Source organism: Chenopodium album, chromosome 12, assembly GCF_948465745.1.
Source record: "Chenopodium album chromosome 12, dcCheAlbu1.1, whole genome shotgun sequence".
Classification (NCBI taxonomy): Eukaryota; Viridiplantae; Streptophyta; class Magnoliopsida; order Caryophyllales; family Amaranthaceae; genus Chenopodium; species Chenopodium album.
Window position 1 is genome coordinate 12,243,395 of NC_137845.1, and position 10,003 is coordinate 12,253,397.

Consider the following 10,003-nt stretch of genomic DNA (forward strand, 5'->3'; position numbering starts at 1 on the left):
TTCGAGTTGGGGGCTGTCGTTGATGTCTCTACCGTCTTGGATGTTGGTCACGCATGATATATATGATCAAGAATCGTGATAATGATCGTTATTTAGTTTTAACTATACAAGTCAAAAAATATTTAAGTATAATGATACGGATTTATGTTATCATTCTTGCATTGTTTGTAAGAACAAATTTAGTACTTGTGCTTATATAATGTCAAAGCTGTATTTTTCTTTATCAATTTGATTATTTTTTTTTAATAAATATTGCAATGTTCATATATTGCATTACTCTCTTAAATCTAAGTTGAAAACTTCCTCTGTTTCATATTATTAGTCTCATTTATAATCTTTTGACTATTAAAGATGAGAGGTAAATGATAGATTATAAAACATATTCTTGGGCCTCAACCATCAGCTTAAGCTTTTGGTTGAGTTGGTCCTCTAACATGGTATCAAGAGCCAGCGTGACACAAAGGTCACGGGTTCGAATCTCATCCGCCCCTCCTTCGAAGTGGAATTAATTCGCACCAGGTATGGGTGGGCAGTTTTTAGGGTAATTTTTCACAAAATCTGGAGTTTAAAAGGTAGTTTTTCACAAAAAAATCCTTTATTTTATTGTGAAATTCAAAATATTAAAAATATTTGCAACCAACGGTACAATTTCTGTCAAAATACGAATGTGAACATTATGAAACTGATGTACAATATACTAATAAAGAATCCCATAATTATTGCAATAATGATCATATATATTGCATTACCTTGATATCTTAATAAGTTGAAAATCTCTTATTGAGTTCTTGACACAAATTTTTTTGTCTCTTTGTTCACCGAGTATGTCTACTAATTCTAGATTTAGGTTATATTTTGAAATCTTTTTCTTTAAAAAATTGCAAAGAAAATAAATTCATCTATACGAAGAAAGATACCATAGTGAAGTACAACATGTCGATTCATTGTGAACTGATCTGACAACAACTCTTTTAATGTCTAATTATAAAAACATAGAGTATTCTTCCAAAAAAAAAAAAAAAAAAAAAAGGAGTACCAATATACAGTAGTTATAAAACTTACGCTCTTCAATTCAATTCAAATAGGTTCAACAACAACTCCTTTAATATACTCCGCTCTAAAGCCTCTAATTAGTAATTACCTATCCTTTGCATATACCCTGATGAAAAAAAACCCAAATATCTTATTAAACCTATTGATGATCATTTTGATCAAGATGGGCTTGTCCTGGTCGGGTTTTAGACATAAAATAATATTTGAAATCATGCATGCTTTGCTTTAGGGCCGTCAAACGGGTTATGTCGTGTCGATTTCGTGTTTGTGTCAACATTAAATGGCCTAGGTTGATAAACCCCTGACCCAAACCTTACCCATTTATTAAACGGGTTGAAAACCCTTGACCCAAACCTAATCCGCTTATTAAACGGGTTAGTCGTGTAACCTTTTACCCACTTTATTAATTCATACGATACATTATATAGTTTTTTTTTTTTTTTTTTGGCAAAATATACATTATATAGTTTAGTACTTAATAAACTAATTAATATTCATATTTAAAATTAAAAATGAGAAAGAATTAAGGGTGGGTGACTAACAGTAAGTCAAAACTATATAAAGACTTTATAGTGAAAGAGTAGTAAGATTTGTCCGCCCAAATCAAAAGTTTTGCCCCGCTAAAAGTTTTTACTAAAGTTTTTATACTACCAAATTATGTAGTTAAAAGGGTTAGTAAGATTGCCATAAGAAAATTCAATTATTTTGACTACTTCAATAGACAAGTTAAGCATGTCGAATTCAAGTTAACAAATTGACGTTCAACCCATTAATATAATCGGGTTATGCGTGTCGATTTCGGGTTTAAAATTTCAGCCCAAACCTAACCCGTTTAATTTCATGTCGACCTAATTACTTAAACAGGTCGAGAATTCTTGACCCAAACTCTCTTATTTTATGTCGGATTATTGTGTCGTATCACCTTTTGACAGCCCTCCTTGGCTTGCCTCGTAATTTTTTATTTTATTTTATTATTATTAGGGTAAGCATTTATTTTTTTAATCGAGTCCGAAAAGTCTACTAGACACAATCCAGTAATGAGCTGTTTTGGTCAAGCATTTTTAACCAAAACCTAGATCGGGTCAACCGACTTAATGGAAGATACAACTTGATAGGTTTATTGTTTATTAACCGGGTCTGCCTCGTCCAAGTTCGCGGAAAATAGTCACTAGTTTGAATTTAGTCACTCGTGAAATAGCAACCCTCCTTCTTCGGCAATCCTTAGCTTTCCGGCGATGTCAACAATGGCGAAGAAGAGAAGAAGAGAGAGAATGCTCAATTCTCACCCTTTCCTCGCCGAACAACCCACCTTCGTTTCAAAAAAGCGCTCTAAATCTTTCAAATGCCACCAACAACAACAACAGGCAATTTTTTTCAAATTTTCCGCAAAATTTGATGTTATGGTTATTGAATTTGCTTCAAATTTTGAATGAATGATTTTGGTTTGATTTTTGATTTTGTTGATGAAATTTGCAGATGATTTCCAACAATTTGAGTGATAAAATTCTTAAGGAAGCGTTTAAACAGCAGAAGGAAATTGTTGATGAGGAGAATTATGATCAAAACCCTAAAATTCCTTCGTTTTCTGATGTTCTTCATAATGAGGATGAACAAGAGGAAGATTTTGATGATTTTGCCGGGTTTGACGAAAACGAATTCCAGATTATTGATTATGAGGTCTGAATTCTCTCTTTATCATTACAATTTTATAGTTGAATTTCGAGTTTGACTTTTAGCATTCAACACTATTAGAGATTTTTTTTGCGATTTTATGATAAGCAACTGTGGAATGTGTGTATGTATAATACTTCGTATAATTGATTTAAGGCTTATACCACAGCGTGCTGAACTGACCTGATCAGTAAGACAGTGAGAGCTAGAGCTTGTTTCGTAAATAACAATTGTAATTGTGTATAATCTAAATCACCCTTAAAGGATCTTTGTGTAATAGTTGAATGTGTTAAAGTTTAGAATTATCTAATTTGTCCTTTGTCAATAGTTATGATAATCATTATTAACAGGATCAAGTTAATGAAGAAGATGAGAGATTGTTGGATGCCTTTTTGTCCAATGATGCTGGTACACAGTACACAATCGCGGATGTTATTGCTGCTCGTATTAAAGAACATGATGCTGCTGTGACTTCTGGTAAAAGTTTGGTTTTTGTATTGAATGTCTGAGATTTAATTCTGTTAATAGTTTGATTTTGTTGTGAATTTTAGTTGATTACTGTGTTTTTTGCTTTCTCATGAAGTTTTTTTTTTATTTGTTCCTGACTTATCTATGTGCTGTTTTGTCTAGGAGGGAAACCACTGTCCAAATTAGAAAACATGGTTATAGAGCATTACAAGACGTATGTATCCTGCTTTATAGTAATGCTTTGTTCATCTTTTTTCATTTATTAATTGTCATTATGCAAATTAACATGTTCATGTCAATTGATGAATAGGGTGGGAAAAGTTTTAAACACTAATACTGCAAAAATGTTACCAAAAGGATTAAAATATATCCCTTCTGTGGAGTGTTGGGAGGAGTTTCTACATCTAACTGAACCTGAGAAATGGTCGCCTGCTGCAGTATACCAGGCTACTAGAATATTTGCTTCTAACATGAACCAAACAAGGGCTGAAAGATTTTACAAGCTTGTGCTTCTTCCGCAAATTCGGGAAGACATCAGAAAACATAAAAAATTGCATAATTCGTTATACTACCTCCGTTTCATAAAATCTGCAACAAAGGGCCTTGCACAATTCACAAAGCAAAATTTCTTAAGCAAAGATTAGTAAACAAAAGGGCATGTGATTAATTGGACGAGAGAGAAAATAACCCCACCACAACCACCCAAAACCCAACCAGCGCACCACCACCAGACCACTGCATTAAACCACCAGACCACCAACACCACAACCAGACCATCAACACCACCAGACCACCAACGCACGAAGCCCCACCTCACCACCACCAATCACCTCGCACAACCACCCAAAACCCATCCAACCAACTCGCACCACCACTAACAACCCACCCAACCACCAACGAACCAAGACCCCAACGAACCACCAAAGAACCAAAACCCTCACTTACCACCACCAACGAACGCACAATTCCCAAATTACAGACCCCCAAATCGCAACCTAGCTAGTCGCAGACACCCAAATTGCAACCAAATTGCAGTCCTCCAAATCGCAACCTAATCGCAGACCCCCCAAATCGCACGACCGCAAAATCGCGATCCCAAAATCGCTGCGAACTGGCAGGGTGACGTGAAAGGGATGAACGATGACAACTTTATACGGGGAAACAAAGGCAGCGGTTTCGTGGTGGTGGTGGTTTCGTGGTTGTGAGTGAAAAGAGAGACTTGATCTGAGTGGTGGTGTCGTGCAGTTAGTGGTGGTGTCGTGCTGTTGGTGGTGGTTCATAGGGAGGAGAGAGAAAAAGTGGTGATGTTGGTGGTGGCTGTGGTTGTGAGGGTGGAGAAAGAATGTGGGTTAGGGTTTTAATTAAGGATAAATTAATTTGGGTTAAAGAGTTAATATGTTAATTATTGTAGTTAAGTAAAATTTAGTAAGGGTATGGTGGTAATTTTACACAAAAAAATTTACTAAAAGGGGAAACTTTTGGTTTGTTGCACATAATGTGTAGTTTCCGTTTTAGGAAATTGTTGCACATTTTATGAAACGGAGGTAGTATCAAACTTTGGAAAAAGCTCTGTACAAGTCAGGTGCTTTCAATAAAGGGATTTTATTCCCCCTTTTAGAGGTATATTAGCCCATGATAAAGCAGTACATGTTGGCATTGTTATCTATTTTTTCCACTTATTCAGAAGTTCATGTAGCTAGATTAATTCTGCAATCTGGAATCTGCATACTTTGCTTTCAGTTGGACTAGTTTACGTGCTGTCCTAAAAGCATTTTTTTTCGCTGTGTAAACGCAGTCTGGAAATTGCAATCTTCGGGAAGCAGTCATCATAGGTAGTGTGATCCCGAAAATGTCTATTCCTCTTGCTCATTCAAGGTATTCTGTATATGTAATATCTTTTGACCATGGAATTTGCTGTAGTTGTGGAATGAACTGTGTTGACCTTGAAAATTTGTTTATTTTGTAATAAAAGATTTGATATTTTTGTAAGGATTCTATGTCAATTCTTTAGTTATACTTGCGTTACCGGCACTCGTATAAATGTGTCCAAAGATACTTCCAGGGCCGAGCCTCTTTTGAAAAATCTTCGAAAAATTATGCTATTCATTGACCTGTTCTTTACTCTTGGATCTTTAAATATTATGTCCTGCTTTGGGCCTAAATATGATATTAGAGGGTGTAAAGAAAAGGGGAGGGGGAAGAAGACAAAATGAGGACAAATACATCAGAAGCTTTTTAACTTTTTATGTATAGCTGTGCACTTGCACAGGCTTCAATTGTACGAGTTATGGATAGACTTGAATGAAATTAGACTTAGTTTTTTTAAACAGAATTTTCTAGGGAAAAATAGTGTTTGGCACTGTGATCATTTGCAGCTTTGTGCCCTATACCTTAGACCCCAAATCGTAAGAATGCCTCATAAGTTGAACAATGCCTATGTAAATCTAACTTTGATGCTCTATGAAGATGGATCTGTAAAACTTGTAATCTATCCTGGCTTGCATTCTGAAAAACTTGAAGCACCTCATATTTTTTCCCTTGAAAAATAACCTTTATTGTGCCATTCAAATACTTAATGCATCTGTGTGCTTGCCGCTGAATTTTAATGTATATATTTTGTTTACTGTGCATGTGAAGTTGTAGCTGTATATAACAAATAACTTGTAATCCATTGGTATGCAGTGCTGCGTTGTTGAGGCTAGCTGAGATGGATTACTATGGGACTACCAGGTAAAAGCTGTTCTAAATGTTTGGTTTCTACTCTATATTTTATTTTACAATATTAACTCGTTTTTACTCTCTTTCACTTAATCCACCTTTTTCTTATACCCACCCACCTATATAATCTCTTACTTTATATACCTATTTTCCACTCCTCTACTTGAAACAAGAATCTATTAGTAAATGATGTAATGGGTACTTTATAAAAAATATAACAAAAGAGGGAGTATGAGATTTGTTACGTTGCACACTTCTATTTCCAAATTTAGGGTTACTAGGCCCATTATTTTTATACAATTTACGTTGCTTATTCTTCTCTGCTATGGAATTTGAATGCAAAGCATTTTTACCGATCAGGGTATACATAGATAAAATCTAGGAAAATTTGTTGAAAACCATCTTATAAAAACCAAATTTTGGTAAAAACTATCTTATAAATTTTTTTTTGTTGAATCCCACCCCTTTTCGGATTTCGACTATCGATTGACATTTCCGACGTTGATTAGCATGTGCACCTCACGTGACCTACTTAACCCCATTTTTCTATTATTTTTCCCCCCTTTTTCCTTTATTCATTCCCCCTTCATCACTTACGTTTCCGTGCAATTATATAAAAGGCTATAAAAACCAAAGTATGATGAAGAGGATTGATGAAGAGGAGAATGAATGGAGGAAAAGGGGGGAAAAATAAAAGAAAAGTAGAGTTAAGTGGGTCACGTGAGGTGTACATGTTAGTCAACGCCGGAAATGTAAGTAATTAGTCGGAACACGAAGAAATGGTGGGACTTTACCAAAAAAAAATTAAAATAGGTGTGCTTTGACAAAAAAAAATTTATAAGATGGTTTTCAACAAAATTTGGTTTTTATAAGATGGTTTTTAACAAATTTTTCTAAAATCTATTGGCCCTTGTATTGTCGTATCCAATTCTTAGATGCCGTTGGCGGCAAACTTTCTTATCTAAGAAAAAATTGTCTAGAAGATTTTTCCTGTATATATATCCAGGGCAGGTTACCTGTCTGTATCCTTTGATCTGTTGAAATGTAAATTGATAATGGGGTCTTATAATTCCTTTTCCAGCTATTATAACTTTTGGATCTTATTGTTTTAAGTTCTTCAAAATGAATATTTGTTTCTTTCCTTTTTGCTTTTTACTTGTTAATTTTGGAAAGGGTGACTGTATAAACTCTAGTGTGTCATATTGGGTGAATTAATGCTTCCCTTGGTATTACCCTTGTACATTGTCATAGCGGTATCTGTTTTTCTATCCTATGTCTTGTGTACGTGTATACAGTATATACTTTAGATAAGTAATCACTTATAGCCTATAGTGTGATGGACTCAATGGGACTGCTACCTAAGTGCAATGGGAAGCAGAGGACAGCAAGAAGAGTACAATGCATGAATGGAGCAGGCTGATCTTCTATTGTAATATAGACAAACTATTTTCATTGTTAGGGTAACCTTAGTAGTGAGCTTGAGTATAAATAGCATGTAGCATGGAAATAAAATTGTTATGTGAATTGTGAGGAACTATATTATGAGAGTAGTAACCTAAAGTTACTAAGAGAGTATTACTAAGAGATTAATTGCCTCAAGCTATCAAGAGAGTAATAGCCTAAAGCTGTTGACCTGTCATTATATAACCCTTTTGCCATATCAATCAAAGACTCAAGCTTTCATTTATGTTCATTTGTCTCGCTAATTCTGAAATATGAAGTCTGAAACCTAGTCTATTACATTGTTGGTCCATAACAAGCCTACTTATGATCGCTATAGGCACCCTGGTCTCAAATCTGTCCAACTATTGCTCTTTCCAAGTTTTATTCTAAGAGTTTCTAGTAGAGAATGACTATTTTTCATATTGTTCCTGTTACTTGCTTTGATTTACATGAATACATCACATGATTTGGTGTCCTAACCCAATAAAAGGGCATTAATTATTGAGACTTTTTGAAATTTTCTAATATAATGTATGATTTGACTTGGAACCTCAATGCAGCTATATAATCAAGATTTTTATTGACAAGAAGTATGCTTTGCCTTATCGTGTGCTGGATGCTTTGGTTGCACATTTCATGAGATTTCTAGAAGACTCACCGGTCATGCCTGTGATCTGGCATCAGACTCTTCTCGCTTTTGTTCAGAGGTTAGTAATTACCCCCTGTCTCCAACCATCTCCCCAACTACACACACACAAAGAAGAGAATTATTATACTGTTAATGACATACAAGTTTTTCATTTTCTTTTCTGTAAGATTATAGATTCTCCCCAAATGTGTCAGTGTACGCCGATTCTTGATTATTCTGGCTTTTCTATTCAATAATTTTCTATGCCATCATACTAATTGAAGCATTCAATCCTTCATGATCGTCTTGAATATCTGTTTTTCTTTGGATGAGATCTTGTCACATTTTATGTTGTGAGCCCTATGATGTGTAGAATTTTATAACAGCCCACAATTAGTGCTTCAGTTACTGACATTTTTGTTTTATAAGAATTTCTACAGGGTATTGAAAGTTTTTCTTGTGCGTTTGAAAAAATGGGCAAACATAGGTACAATCCTTTCGGGATTATTAAAAGAGATAATAATCCCATGTGACTGACAAAAATCGCTGTGACATATTTTGTTCAAATGACTTTTGTGGTCAACTTGCTCTTGGATTATGCGCTTGCTTCTAGTTTATTACACTATGATATATGTTGTCGAGGATGCAAATCTTCTTGAAGCCTATTTGAGACAGTATGTCTCCAATTTTTCATTGCCAGAGTGGGTTTTATTCCTCGAGATATTGTTTGTTTTAAAAAGTCTTGCTTGAATGTGTTTTTTTGAATTCTGCTGTAGATTTGTAGCAATTTGAATTCTGTTTAATGCCAAGGTGGCATTATGTAATTTTAACAGGTACAAACATGAATTGCGAAAGGAAGATAAAGATAATCTTAATACATTAATGCAAAACCAAAGACACTATTTGGTAAGAGCATAACCATCTCTGCAAGAAATTGTTAAATGGTCATAGCATGTTTATTTAGCTGAGGTATGTTCTATTATTGTTTTTTTTGCAGGTAACACCTGAAATTTCTAGAGAGCTTAATAATAGTCGTAATCGTGGTGAAAAAGAAGATGATTATATGACGATGTGTATCCTTTACTTCAGATTGTGTTCATGTTTTTTATCCAACTTTATGTGGTTATTCCATCATGTCTCCTTATTTCCATTGATTATTTATTGCAATACTCTTGAATCTAATCATGTAATGTTTGTTTTTGCTTGATTGGGCATACATAATATATGTTAATGCTTTTTACATGTCTCATGTTTGCTGGAAAGCATCTAATCCCTAAGTGCCAGGAGAGCTTAACCCAACTTTTTGGTCAAGAATTCTGTTTTATTTTTATTCTTATTTGATTTGGTCAAGCTAATCTTGAGTAGTAGGTATTTTTGATGGACTTATTAGGGCGGTTTGGCAACTAGCAGATTGATTCAAAATGGGCGAGTTTTATCAATGTTAGCTGAAAATGCTTTTGGTAGTTAGCAGTTAGCAGATTGGATGCTGGGAGCATTCTGAGGTCAGCAGATTTTAGCTTTAGAGTCCTATTAATAATCACCTGATATACAAGTTGATTTGAAAAACAGAATGCCCAGTCAGATTGCTCCTGCTAAATCTCTGATTTTTGCTGCATGTTTATTTCTCTTAAATGTGATAAAAAAAATTATATGAAGTAGAGTGGGTGTTGTCTTCATGTCTTGATACGAATGTTGATTTTAAACAAGGGTAATGGAATGCAGAGAGGGGAAACGTGTTGAGCATTTAAGGAAATAAGGACAGACCATAGATACGAAGATGTATGGCTAATTTCAGAGGTCCCCTAGACAACAAAGAGTTTACAGGGTTGGGGCCGTGGGGGTATGCAGTAAGTGTTAAGGTTTTTGTTATAATTCGGTCTTCATTCGTTATCTGGAGCAGGAAGTCCTATAACATTGGGAGCGAGAGATTGGAAAGGTGCGATTTAGAAAAATCTTTTGTGGAAATGCTTTCCATTTGTTTTCATCTACTTTTAGCAGTCTTGCCTGTTCCATAGTGTTTTT

General features: G+C 34.7%; 1 pseudogene across 1 annotated transcript; it reads left to right on the forward strand.

The window, feature by feature from the left end:
* The first annotated feature begins 2,237 nt into the window (after positions 1–2,237).
* On the forward strand, positions 2,238–9,401 carry LOC145572014 (bystin-like; annotated as a pseudogene). Its single transcript, XR_014096667.1, has 11 exons — positions 2,238–2,417; positions 2,530–2,730; positions 3,075–3,201; positions 3,355–3,406; positions 3,503–3,754; positions 4,737–4,812; positions 4,988–5,067; positions 5,875–5,922; positions 7,914–8,060; positions 8,815–8,887; positions 8,979–9,401. The product of XR_014096667.1 is annotated as a bystin-like (transcript).
* The last annotated feature ends 602 nt before the right edge of the window (positions 9,402–10,003 follow it).